The sequence below is a fragment of the Bufo bufo genome, chromosome 1, assembly GCF_905171765.1.
Source record: "Bufo bufo chromosome 1, aBufBuf1.1, whole genome shotgun sequence".
Classification (NCBI taxonomy): domain Eukaryota; kingdom Metazoa; phylum Chordata; class Amphibia; order Anura; family Bufonidae; genus Bufo; species Bufo bufo.
This window is the reverse complement of record NC_053389.1, coordinates 20455005-20468823: the sequence shown is the minus strand read 5'-3', so window position 1 is coordinate 20468823 and position 13819 is coordinate 20455005. Positions and strand designations below refer to the sequence as shown.

The following is a 13819-nucleotide window of genomic DNA, read 5'->3' as shown; positions in this document are numbered from 1 at the left end:
TTGTTACTGCTGTGCCTGTATTAGTGTAATACGGTACCTAAATAGATAGCCAGATAGTGTTAGGTGTCTGTAAAAAAAGGCCTGAATTTGAATTCAATACATTGGGCCAAATAATTTTTTTATTATTGTGGTGAACAGTAAAAATTAGGAAAACATCTAGTAAGGGACGCGGACATGTTCGTGGTGGTGTTAGTGGACCCTCTGGTGCTGGGAGAGGACGTGTCCGTTCTGCCACAGCCACATGTCGTAGTGAACCAACTACCTCAGGTCCCAGTAGCCGCCAGAATTTACAGCGATATTTGGTGGGGCCCAATGCCGTTCTAAGGATGGTAAGGGCTGAGCAGGTACAGGCATTAGTCAATTGGGTGGCCGACAGTGGATCCAGCACGTTCACATTATCTCCCACCCAGTCTTCTGCAGAAAGCGCACAGATGGCACCTGAAAACCAAGCCCATCAGTCTGTCACATCACCCCCATGCATATCAGGGAAACTATCTGAGCCTCAAGTTATAGAGTAGTCTCTTATGCTGTTTGAAGACTCTGCTGGCAGGGTTTCCCAAGGGCATCCACCTTGCCCTTCCCCAGCGGTGGAAGACATTGAATGCACTGACACACAACCACTTATGTTTCCTGATGATGAGGACATGGGAATACCACCTCAGTACGTCTATGATGATGACGACGAAACACAGGTGCTAACTGCTGCGTCTTTCTGCAGTGTGCAGACTGAACAGGAAGTCAGGGAGGAAGACTGGGTGGAAGACTATGCAGGGGACGATGAGGTCATAGACCCCACATGGAATGAAGGTCGTGCCACTGACTTTCAGAGTTCAGAGGAAGAGGCAGTGGTGAGACCGAGCCAACAGCGTAGCAAAAGAGGGAGCAGGGGGCAAAAGCAGAACACCCACCGCCAAGAGAGTTTGCCTGCTACTGGTCACCGCCACTCCAGCTTCAAGGAGTTCCCTGGCGTGGCAGTTTTTCAAACAATGTGCTGACGACAAGACCCGAGTGGTTTGCACGCTGTGCCATCAGAGCCTGAAGCGAGGCATTAACGTTCTGAACCTTAGCACAACCCTTCATGACCAGGCATCTGCATGCAAAGCATGAACTGCAGTGGAGTAAACACCTTAAAAACAAGGAACTCACTCAGGCTCCCCCTGCTACCTCTTCTGCTGCTGCCTCTGCCTCTTCCTCCACCTTGGTAGGAACATTGGCACCTGCCGCCCAGCAAACAGAGGATGTACCACCAACACCACCACCTCCGTCCCCAAGCATGTGACGGTATAATCCGTGTCACCGTCTAGTATTCCCTTCTCCCCTTGAAATAGCACAGCCAAGTAATCCACAGAGCAATAAATCGCTATTATCGCTAGTATCGCTGGTATCGCCGGTATCGCCAAATAAGTCTATACATTAGCCCAAGCTGAATGCTAGAAATACTTTACTGGCAGCCTCACATTGAAAAATACAATTGCTTTTATCCCCTGCTCCCATGCAAGGGAGACACCCACAACAAACATACATTAACCCATAACACAAAGGTTTACAACCCACATAGACACCATGGTTAACATAATCAACACAGGCAGGAGAATACACATTGCCCTCTGTCCTGAGAGACAATCGAATTACAACTTGGTTGTCTCCAGGACAGAGGACAATCGCCAATACACACAGAGACAATGGAACAGACATCACTTACTCAAACATACAATGTCCCACCCTTTACAATACACCTAGACATTTAACACATCCCAAAATGACACGAATCAGACCAGGAATTCAAAGGTTAGTAGAAGTCTCTTTGTCCTGGATGTACTTATGGCTTTTCTGCACAAAACCGGTGCATTCAACATGGGACAATAATCACATGGTAAGAGGCTGGCAAGTAGTCCTTTCCAAGCACTCGTGGCAACCTTAAAAGAGGGGAGTTTGTCACATATCTTCCCTTTGGGGTTAAGACTAAACAGGTATCTGACCTCCTGTCGGTCAGTACCTAGATTAGTCGGGAAGCCCACCCACAAAGAAACATTAGCAGAATTGCCCACCCACGGTAAATGGTTAACAGGGTAGCTCACCCACCATGGACTGTACTGGTCTGTAGGTCCCAGGTTGTGGTGAAACAGTTCCGCATCCTCAGTCTCCCTGGTGCAGCTAGGCAAACCGCTGGGGCTACTTGGGGAACAGCGGCCAGCGTTGTTCCGCACTGATGCCAGCACTTCTGCTGGGGCGAGGGGAGTGAAAGCCAGTCCTGTAACAAGGGGGTCGGTGGAGCAGAGGCTAGCGGCGCTCTGCCCTGATGCCAGCTCTTCTGCTGGGGTGAGGGGGGTGCAAGCCAGTCCTGTAACAAGGGGGTCGGTGGAGCAGAGGCTAGCGGCGCTCTGCCCTGATGCCAGCTCTTCTGCTGGGGTGAGGGTGGTGCAAGACAGCCCTGTAACAAGGGGGTTGGTGGAGCAGAGGCTAGCGGCGCTCTGCCCTGATGCCAGCTCTTCTGCTGGGGTGAGGGGGGTGCAAGCCAGTCCTGTAACAAGGGGGTCGGTGGAGCAGAGGCTAGCGGCGCTCTGCCCTGATGCCAGCTCTTCTGCTGGGGTGAGGGGGGTGCAAGCCAGCCCTGTAACAAGGGGGTCGGTGGAGCAGAGGCTAGCGGCGCTCTGCCCGGATGCCAGATCTTCTGCTGGGAAGGGATCAGTGGGTATCGCAGGCTCATCCCCTGCCCCCAGAACTCGGTTGGGAAGTAGCTGGGAAGGGGAGGGCTCGCTTACCTCCTCCTCCTGGTATCCCTGCGGAGATGGCTGGGGATCTGGACCGACCGTCCAGCATCCCTATAGGACTGGCACAGAGCCCGCGGTCTCATCTGCGCCGTGTAGAGGGGTTTGTGTTCCCCTTTTCCCGGTATCTCCGGCTTCTGTTGGAAGGTGAGGCTGGTTGCCTCTCCTCCCCAGGACTCTGGTTGCTGTAGGGCAGAGGGACCCAGCATCTCCTCCACCTGGAACTCAGGTTGCCGCTAGGGAGAGAGACCGGTTGTCTCCTCTCCCTGTGATATGCACTGCCGCTGGAGATCCGGGCAGGTGGCCCAGCATCCCTGTAGAGCTGGTAGAGAGACCGCGGTCCCATCTCCACCTGCCATCTGTGGGTCCTCCCAGGACAAGTCTATGAGGTTGATCACCTCTGAGGTTGGTTGGGCAAAAGAGGGTATAATTTCCAGGCAATCCTCTGGGCTGAGGGATGGTGGTTGAGCTAGGTTGAACAGTTGACGGTAGCTCTGCTCCAGCTCCCACTCCATGGTGACTAGATGAATCAGGTCTGGCCCAAGGTCGTCCGCTCGGGGAAGGTCCAGCTCGGTTTCCCTGATGTCGTGGATGTCCCAGAACCGACATTCTGTGGGGCATCCAAAGTCATCGCCCTCATCAAAGGCTTCCCACAGTAAGCCTGGACCATTATAATCCTCTCCCTCCGGCAGATAGTGGTTAGTCATCCATGGGTTGCGCTGGGTGGCATACCACTTTAGTGCCCAGTACGCTTTGTCCAGCCACAACTCCCTCCAACTCAGGGTCCACAGTTCTGTCACCCACTCAGCCAAGGGTTGCTCTCCTAGGAAGGGTGACCGCAGGGCCACGAGTACCTGGAGCCTCTGTTCCTCACTGGGAAGACTCTCTCTCCGCTGCCGCTGTACCTCCTCCAAAGCGTCATACCACAGCCCCTTTCGAGTGGCATCTCTGTAGTCCAGTATGCCCTCCTCTGATAAAGGCCCATCCTGTTGGGCCAAGTACTGCTGCAACTTCCAGTGAAACTCCTCTTCCATGTTGCTGTGGATAGGAACGCTGCCCGGTAGCTAGCTCTGTCCCTTGAGCTCCTTCAAAGCCTGGGTCGCTGCACGAGTGCCAGCGTTGCCCTCCATGCACCATACACTAGTGCCTTCCTTGAATCCTCTGTTCAGGGAAAAAGAAGGGAAAATCCTGCTGCTTGCCACCAGTTGTGACGGTATCATCCGTGTCACCGTCTAGTATTCCCTTCTCCCCTTGAAATAGCACCACCAAGTAATCCACAGAGCAATAAATCGCTATTATCGCTAGTATTGCTGGTATCGCCGAATAAATCTATACATTAGCCTAAGCTGAATGCTAGAAATACTTTACTGTAAGAACTCACATTGAAAAATACAATTGCTTTTATCCCCTGCTCCCATGCAAGGGAGACACCCACAACAAACATACATTAACCCATAACACAAAGGTTACAACCCACATAGACACCATGGTTAACATAATCAACACAGGCAGGAGAATACACATTGCCCTCTGTCCTGACAGACAATCGAATTACAACTCGGTTGTCTCCAGGACAGAGGACAATCTCCAATACACACAGAGACACAATGGAACAGAGCTCACTTACTCAAACATACAATGTCCCACCCTTTACAATACACCTAGACATTTAAGACATCCCAAAATGACACGAATTAGACCAGGAATTCAAAGGTTAGTACAAGTCTCTTTGTCCTGGATGTACTTATGGCTTTTCTGCACAAAACCGGTGCATTCAACATGGGACCATAATCACATGGTAAGAGGCGGGCAAGTAGTCCTTTCCAAGCACTCGTGGCAACCTCAAAAGAGGGGAGTTTGTCACAAAGCATCTCCACCTTGTCACACGGCAGCGTTCAGCTCTCCATCTGACAAACATTTGAGAGAAAGCGTAAATTCCCACCTAGCCACCCTCGATCCCTGGCCCTGAATGCCAGCATTTTTAAACTGCTGGCCTTTGAAATGCTGTCATTCAGGCTGGTGGACACAGACAGCTTCAAACAGCTCATGTCGCTTGCTGTCCCACAGTATGTTGTTCCCAGCTGCCACTACTTCTCCAGGAGAGCCGTGCCCTCCCTGAACAACCAAGTATCGGATAAAATCAAGTGTGCACTTCTCAACGCCATCTGTGGCAAGGTCCACCTAATTACAGATACGTGGACCAGTAAGCACGGCAAGGGACGCTATGTCTCCCTAACTGCACACTGGGTAAATATAGTGGCGGCTGGGCCCCAGGTGGAGAGTTCTTTGGCGCACGTCCTTCCGCCGCCAAGGATTGCAGGGCAACATTCTTGCCTCCTGTAGCCTCCTCCTCCTACTCGGCTTCCTCCTCCTCTTCTTCCACCTGCTCATCCAGTCAGCCACACACCTTCACCACCAACTTCAGCACAGCCCGGGGTAAACGTCAGCAGGCCATTCTGAAACTCATATGTTTGGCGGACAGGCCCCACACCGCGCAGGAGTTGTGGCGGGGTCTTGAACAACAGACCGACGAGTGGTTGCTGCCGGTGAGCCTCAAGCCCGGCCGGGTGGTGTGCGATAATGGGCAAAATCTCGTCGCAGCTCTGGGACTAGCCGGTTTGACGCACATCCCTTGCCTGGCGCATGTGCTGAATTTGGTGGTGCAGAAGTTCATTCACAACTACCCCGACATTTCAGAGCTGCTGCATAAAGTGCGGGCCGTCTGTGCACGCTTCCGGCGTTCACATCCTGCCGCTGCTCGCCTGTCTGCGCTACAGCGTAACTTCGGCCTTCCCGCTCACCGCCTCATATGCGACGTGCCCACCAGGTGGAACTCCACCTTGCACATGCTGGACAGACTGTGCGAGCAGCAGCATGCCATAGTGGAGTTTCAGCTGCAGCACGCACGGGTCAATCGCACTGCGGAACAGCACCACTTCACCACCAATGACTGGGCCTCCATGCGAGACCTGTGTGCCCTGTTGCGCTGTTTCGAGTACTCCGCCAACATGGCCAGTGGCGATGACGCCGTTATCAGCGTTACAATACCACTTCTATGTCTCCTTGAGAAAACACTTAGGGCGATGATGAAAGAGGAGGTGGCCCAGGGGGAAGAGGAGGAAGAGGGGTCATTTTTAGCACTTTCAGGCCAGTCTCTTCGAAGTGACTCAGAGGGAGTTTTTTTGCAACAGCAGAGGCCATGTACAAATGTGGCCAGCCAGGGCCCACTACTGGAGGACGAGGAGGACGAGGAGGAGGAGGATGAGGATGAAGCATGTTCACAGCGGGGTGGCACCCAACGCAGCTCAGGCCCATCACTGGTGTGTGGCTGGGGGGAAACGGAGGACGATGACTATTCGCCTCCCACAGAGGACAGCTTGCGCTTACCTCTGGGCAGCCTGGCACACATGAGCGACTACATGCTGCAGTGCCTGCGCAACGACAGCAGAGTTGCCCACATTTTAACGTGTGCGGACTACTGGGTTGCTACCCTGCTGGATCCCCGATACAATAACAATGTGCCCACCTTACTTCCTGCACTGGAGCGTGATAGGAAGATGCGCGAGTGCAAGCGCACATTGGTAGACGCGCTACTGAGAGCATTCCCAAATGTCACAGGGGAACAAGTGGAAGCCCAAGGCGAAGGCAGAGGAGGAGCAAGAGGTCACCAACGCAGCTGTGTCACGGCCAGCTCCTCTGAGGGCAGGGTTAGCATGACAGAGATGTGGAAAAATTTTGTTACAACGCCACAGCTAACTGCACCACCACCAGATACAGAACGTGTTAGCAGGAGGCAACATTTCACTAACATGGTGGAACAGCATGTGTGCACACCCCTCCACGTACTGACTGATGGTTCGGCCCCATTCAACTTCTGGGTATCCAAATTGTCCACGTGGCCAGAGCTAGCCTTCTATGCCTTGGAGGTGCTGGCCTGCCCGGCGGCCAGCGTTTTGTCTGAACGTGTATTCAGCACGGCAGGGGGCGTCATAACAGAACTGCCACAGCCAATGTGGACAAGCTGACGTTCATAAAAATGAACCAGGCATGGATCCCACAGGACCTGTCCATCCCTTGTGCAGATTAGACATTTAAAACTACCTCCCCTTAACCATATATTCTTGTACTACAGGGCACTTCTACATTCAATCCTCTTTTTTTAATTTTACCATTATATTGCAGGGCAACCCAAAGTTGAATGAACCTCTCCTCCGTCTGGGTGCCAGGGGCCTAAATATCTGACAGTGGCCTGTTCCAGTGGTGGGTGACATGTAGCCTGATTCTCTGCTATGAGACCTATCTCCTCTGTCTGGGTGTCAGGGGCCTAAATAAGTAAAAGTGGCCTTCTCCAGGGCACTTCTTCATTCAATCCTCTTTTTTTAATTTTACCATTATATTGCGGGGCAACCCAAAGTTGAATGAACCTCTCCTCCATCTGGGTGCCAGGGGCCTAAATATCTGACAGTGGCCTTCTCCATCGGTGTGTGACATGAAGCCTGATTCTCTGCTATGGGACCTCTCTCCTCTGTCTGGGTGCCAGGGCCTAAATATCTGACAGTGGCCTGTTCCAGTGGTGGGTGACATGAAGCCTGATTCTCTGTTATGGGACCTATCTCCTCTATCTGGGTGTCAGGGGCCTAAATAAGTAAAAGTGGCCTTCTCCATCAGTCTGTGACATGAAACCTGATTCTCTGCTATGGGACCTCTCTCCAATTGATATTGGTTAATTTTAATTTATTTAATTTAATTTTAATTTATTTCCCTATCCACATTTGTTTGCAGGGGATTTACCTACATTTTGCTGCCTTTTGCAGCCCTCTAGCCCTTTATTGGGCTATTTTACAGCCTTTTTAGTGCTGAAAAGTTCGGGTCCCCATTGACTTCAATGGGGTTCGGGTTCGGGGCGAAGTTCGGGTCGAGTTCGGATCCCGAACTCAAACATTTTCGGGAAGTTCGGCCGAACTTCTCGAACCCGAACATCCAGGTGTTCGCTCAACTCTAATGATGAGTGCTCAGCCTTAAACTATACTACAATTACCATTTTCCACATTTGACTGGGTGAGTCAATAAGGCTTTGTAGCACCTATTCCACAGTCACTGACAGGGTGAGCCACCATTTCCTTTGAATTTTTGACTTAATGCAACTTTTATTCAACCAGCAAGTAATTTTTTTGACGGGAAATGACATAGGTGTCTCCCAAAAGATAATAAGACGATGTACAAGAGGAATTATTGTGGGGAAAAAAAATTCTCAGCTTTTATTTACATTTGAGCCAAAAGTCACACCTGTGCTGGCCATTAGGATCGTTAGAGAGGTGAAAAAGAATCTAAGAATCACCACCAATGCCATCCTGGTGAATCTGGGCTCTGCTGGTAGGCAGACAATCCAAAGGACACTGCACGCTGCTGGGTCCCACTTCTCCAGATAAGGCACACAAAAGCTCGCTTGGCCTTTGTAAAAGCTCATCTGGACAAAGAAGAAGACTTCTGGTCTTCTGTGTTATGGTCAGATGAAACAAAAATTGAATTGTTTGGTCACAATGATGTTTCCTTCATTTGGCGTAAAAAAGGAGAAGCCTTCAACCCAAAGAACACCATCCCCACTGTCAAACATGGTGGTGGGAACATAATGCTTTGGGGGTGTTTTTCAGCCAATGGACCAGGGAACCTAATCACAGTAAACGGCACCATGAAAAAAGAGCAATACATGAGGATTCTCAACGACAACATCAGGGAGTCTGCAGAGAAACTTGGCCTTGGGCACCAGTGGACATTTCAGCATGACAATGACCCAAAACACACAGCAAAAGTGGTGAAGAAATGGTTAGCAGACAACAACATTAACGTTTTGGAGTGGCCCAGCCAGAGTCCAGACTTGAATCCAATTGAGAATCTGTGAAGGTAGCTAAAGATCAGGGTTAATGGTAATAAGACCCTCCAACCTGAAAGATTTGGAGCTCATTGCTAAAGATGAATGGGCAAAAATACCTGTGGAGACCTGCAAAAAGCTGGTCTGCAATAATAGGAAGCGTTTGATTGCTGTAATAGCCAATAAAGGCTTTTCTATTGATTATTGAGAAGGGTATGAATAATTTTGGACTGGACACTTTTTGCTCAAATGTAAATAAAAGCTGAGAAATGTTTTTTTCCCCACAATAATGCCTCTTGTACATCGTCTTATTATCTTTAGGGAGACATCTATGTCATTTCCCGTCAAAAAATTACTTGCTGGTTGAAAAGTAACTTTACGTCAAAATTTGCCAGGGGTATGAATAATTATGGGCAGCACTGGGTACTAATTTTATTTTTTAGATACAACCCTGTTATTTAATTTTCCTTTATTGTCATTTTTTTTGTTCTTATATCAATATTAATTTCTATATACAACATATTTTACTAGTTTTAACATCAAGTATGCTCATTTAGCGCTAGTTTCTACATTACAACTTCTAACAGTGTTATATCAATTATTCAAGTTGAATATGCTTTATGTATCATTTGGGAGACTTGGCAACGAGTCACGTGACGGCAGACATAGCGATCATATGGGGTATCAAGTGACCTGACTATCGTCGTAAACTCCCCCGACTCCAGCGTTCTTATCTCCAGGCAACAGGTCACATGACCGAAGGTAGTCACATGACAGTCACTTGACGGCCTCTGATTGGCCGGATTATTGTGTTGTATTCTTAGTTACTATAGAGCTAGTCACATGATCGGGAGTAGCGCGATCATGTGACTCAGTATACCTTGAGTTTACTCATTATATAAATAATGTTTTAAGTATCATTAATATCAAAATTCATCTTTGAGCTCTAAAAACGACCATTGTAACAACACATTTATATTTATTTATATATGAATATGCCTTTCAGATGTTGATTCTGTATGCTAATGAGACAGTACCTGTGGGTGGTCCCATAAGGCTGAAACCACTCACCGATGAGGTTTTTTGGCGGTTTCTTATTGTTTATAAACCACCATTTGTACTACATGTATTATTACTTATGCTAACCTGATGAAGGGGACCAAAGCCTCCCTGAAGTGCTTTGTTTTTATTTTATGCGCATTTTAATGAAATAAAGAAGACCTTTCTACATTCAAGACTGTCTATACCGGGTTTTTGAGCGCCGGATCAGGAAGTTTGTTTTTCTTTTAAAGCACCTTTTGGAGGGACTGGACATCCCTCTCCAAAGGAACTACGACCTGTGGCAGCACACCCGACAACAAGATCTGGTATAACAAGCTTTCAATAGGGTTGTGCCTACATTAACACAACCCTACAAGGTGAGCCTCCATTGAATGTATTTTATATTATAAACACCATTTAGAACGTACTACCCTATTGTGGGCTTTTTTTACTGTGTCCAAAATATCTAGGCACGTACGTAATTCCAAATAATATAATACATGACCGGGGGCATAGCTATAGAGGAAGCGGCTGCTTTGGGGCCATACTCAGAAGGGGCTCACCCAGGAGGAGGACTAAAAGATTTTATTGTCAGGGCCTCCTCAACAGTATTATAAAATTACATTATATGGAGAGACAGTATATACAGTAACATTACATGACATACAGTATACACATGCAGGAAATCAAGAGGCTGCCGGGCCTCATCTGAGAAAGCAATCTTGACTAGCCACCGGAGTGGAGGTTGCACGGGGGGAGGGGGTTGTGAAGAAGGTGTTAGGGGATGCCCAATTCAAAGTTGCTGTGGGGCCCAGTCAGTTCCAGCTGCGCCACTGAACATTACAGTTTCTTTCTAACAAACCAGTCCTGTACCTCACACAGATCCAGAGATCTCCCCATTCACTTCTCTAATTGCTTTGCTAGATTTATGGCAAGCTTGCAGCTGAGATGTCTTGCACTTTCTCAGGGGCTTAGTGTCCTTTCTGCTGCAGCTTCTGGCAGTTGAATGATGGTACTGAGCATGTGAGGACAGAGAATTTAGAAAAACAGCAGGTGGTGCTCCACAGATACATTTCAGTGAATAACTCAGTGGCTGTCCTAAATGTAATTGCATGCAAATACCATAGTATTCAGATCCAGGTTCTGGTTTGAACAATGTAGAATATTTGTTGTGGGGCAACCCCTTTAAGCCAGGGGTTGCCATTTGGCGATAACGAATGGGGTTTTATACAATCCAATGAAATGACAATTGGTTATATTTGTTTTGAGCTTAAAGGGCTTCTGTCACCCCACTAAACTAATTTTTTTTTTGTTTGTGTACTTATAATCCCTATCCTGCCATATTGCCATACATTATGTTATTAATAATTTTCGTTCAGTAGATTTAGCAAAAAACTTACTTTTATGATATGCTAATTACCTTTCTACCGGCATAAACAGGAAGTGAGCAACAAGGTAGCAGCCGCAGAAAACCACCCCCTCCTTCTCTTTCGGTGACGTCATCGGCGCAGGCGCACTGAGGGAGTGCTGAGGAGGCGAGCCTCCTTATCTCAGAGCACCTGCGCCGAATCAACACAGGCGCTCGATTTTTGAAATGCTGACAGGGCTGGCCGGAGGAGGAGATCGCTGCTGGCCCTGTCAATCAACAGAAGGAGGGGGCGGTTTTCTGCGGCTGCTACCTTGTCGCTCACTTCCTGTTTATTCCGGTAGAAAGGTAATTAGCATATCATAAAAGTACGTTTTTTGCTAAATCTACTGAACGAAAATTATTAAAAACATAATGTATGGCAATATGGCAGGATAGGGATTTTAAGTACACAAATTTTTTTTTATGAGTTTAGTGGGGTGACAGAAGCCCTTTAATTTATTCAGGTTGAATGGAATCCGACAGCTAAATCAATAGAACCGGATCTGAAAGAAATTTCAAGAAATGTGCTCATCTGTAGCAATCGATGTTATGACACAACCCAAATTGGAAAATTTCCAGTGGTTTCTGGTATTCATTATATTATACATTTACCTGTGACACGGAGATAAACTCTTCTAGGACGTCTCTGAAATGCAGGTGTGCGTTCTTCTTCTGCGATCCCTGGATAATATTCACCATCATCTCCTCCTCTCACAGGGTCTATCCGCAGGGTGCAGCTGTTCTCTCCTGGTACCAGTGAGGTCCGGTCTCTGTATTCTGCCCTTACTGAAGATGAGTCCCTGGTGTTTAGGATCTCTGGATCTCTTATAGCATCATATAAGTACCACACAGTGCGGGACGTCCCTGAGGTCCTGGCAGGATGATATGTACAAGGAATCTCCACGCAGGAGCCGATCAGAGCAGTGATTGTAGAAGGGAACGTCCACTCCTGACACACAGAACCCAGATAGAAGCCTGGAAACAATCAGCAGGACAAGAGGCTGGAGTCACAGAATCTCATTATATCGGATTGTTATGTAACAGTGAGACTACTTACCTTCACAGATGAGGAGAAGAAACACCTGCTTCATGGCATTCATTCTGTATTAGGTTTGTCAGTGACTAAATCCAGACACCTAGTCACAGTCATGTGAAAGATGTGAAGTAGATAAAATAACATGTTAATGTCATTAGACTGTTCTGTTTGTATTTAACCCAATATAATGTAGCAAATATACGTATTCTGCTCTGCATGGGGGCTAGAATCGTCTATGAATAACCCAATGTAAGATAGGCTGTAGGTGTTGACAGCCTATCTAGTAGCTCAGTGGTCTCAATATTAGTTAAATCATAAACTGAGTGTGCCCTGTGAGATCTAATAATACATAACTTTTATTATTCTCGTTAAAATAAGTGAGACAGTGTTACAATTTTTTTTTTTCAGACGCACTACTGTGCGTGTAGCTCTTTGATAGGAGAGGAGAATTCCTATAGTCTTTGGCCCTAGTTAGGGCTTTGCGGTTGGCGGTGGGGGTTGCTTCTTGGGTGAGTTCTGCGCAAATTGCTCACTAGATACTATTCAGCTCAGTCTAATTATCTCTGACCCTAACTCTAGTCTTGAGTGGGGAGATAGGCTAACTGGCTGTAGTCAGAGCACTCGCCCTGAAAAGAGCGACCCCCCCCCAGCCGCTGGAACCTCGGACCTGACCTATATAACCCTTCTCCTATCAGCTGCCTACAAGCACCATCCGAAATGTTTCGCCATAATACAATGGCTCATGAGGGAGCGATCTGTGCAGTGGCAGAGCTTCTTCATACAGAACGGCAGTGGCAGCTTGCTAAAAGACTCTGTCTCCCTTTACGCTTCTGGCTCCGCCCACTTGGGTACTGCTTCCCAAACCCTAGGGAGCAGAGGAGGGCCGAAGGGCAGTACTCTGCTTTCCTGGCCCACCCCGCCTACTGGGAGTGACGCACACCAGTGGGCGGTATTGTTTCCATGGGGATCCTACAGCGCGTCCCCAGCAGCAAGCCTTGTCGCTCACTTCCTGTTTATGCCGGCGCTGTCAGAACACAGGTGGCGATCAGGCTTCTTTAGCGATAGAAAACAGTTCCAAATAGTGTTCCTTTACGATCTCCATTATATAAGATTTATGTGCACGATGACTACTTTGTCAGATTTGTGCTATAAGTCATTCCAAAAGTTGACCCTACTTAGAAATTAATTCTGGCTGATTAGGTTATTTAATTCAGTCCTATTTCTTTTATAGAGGTTATTCCCTGTGTTTATCAGACCCTAGTTAAACCTTAATGTAAATTACACTAGATTACTTTATTGGGACCATATGTTATAGATAGGATACATCTTTGAACATAGATGCATCCTATCATACAGATGACACCACAAAACATGTAGTTACCCTACAGTATATAGAGGAGACGGGTGAAATAGATCATTATGGCATTAAAGCAGTTGCGTGGATAGTCATATTCTAAAGAAGCAACAAGATCATATTTTGATCCCTCATAGGAGCAGGGTTGGGACCCTAACCTGGATCACAGGTCAAGGTCTTTATAGACTCTGACTGATCTAGATTCCATCGTTAAATAGCTTTTTTATTGTAAAAAGGGCTTGAATGAAAGATATTCATTCAGGCCATTTGGCATTACCGTTTTTAATGTAAAGATCCACTTTGCCTCTGCCTTCAAGATCTTGTTATACCAACCCCCCCCCCC

The 13819-nt window shown here is 47.7% G+C and overlaps 1 long non-coding RNA gene across 2 annotated transcripts in view; it reads right to left on the bottom strand.

Annotated features, from left to right (window-relative positions):
• The window catches only part of LOC120992205, a 120852-nt gene extending 108454 nt beyond the window's left edge, over positions 1 to 12398 (bottom strand). For both annotated transcript variants that reach the window (XR_005776938.1, XR_005776939.1), the window contains exons 1-2: positions 12144 to 12398; positions 11699 to 12061 (exon numbers count right to left, since the gene is read on the bottom strand). This is a non-coding gene — a long non-coding RNA (uncharacterized LOC120992205). The remainder of the gene's footprint in view (positions 1 to 11698; positions 12062 to 12143) is intronic.
• Between the last annotated feature and the right edge of the window lie 1421 nt (positions 12399 to 13819).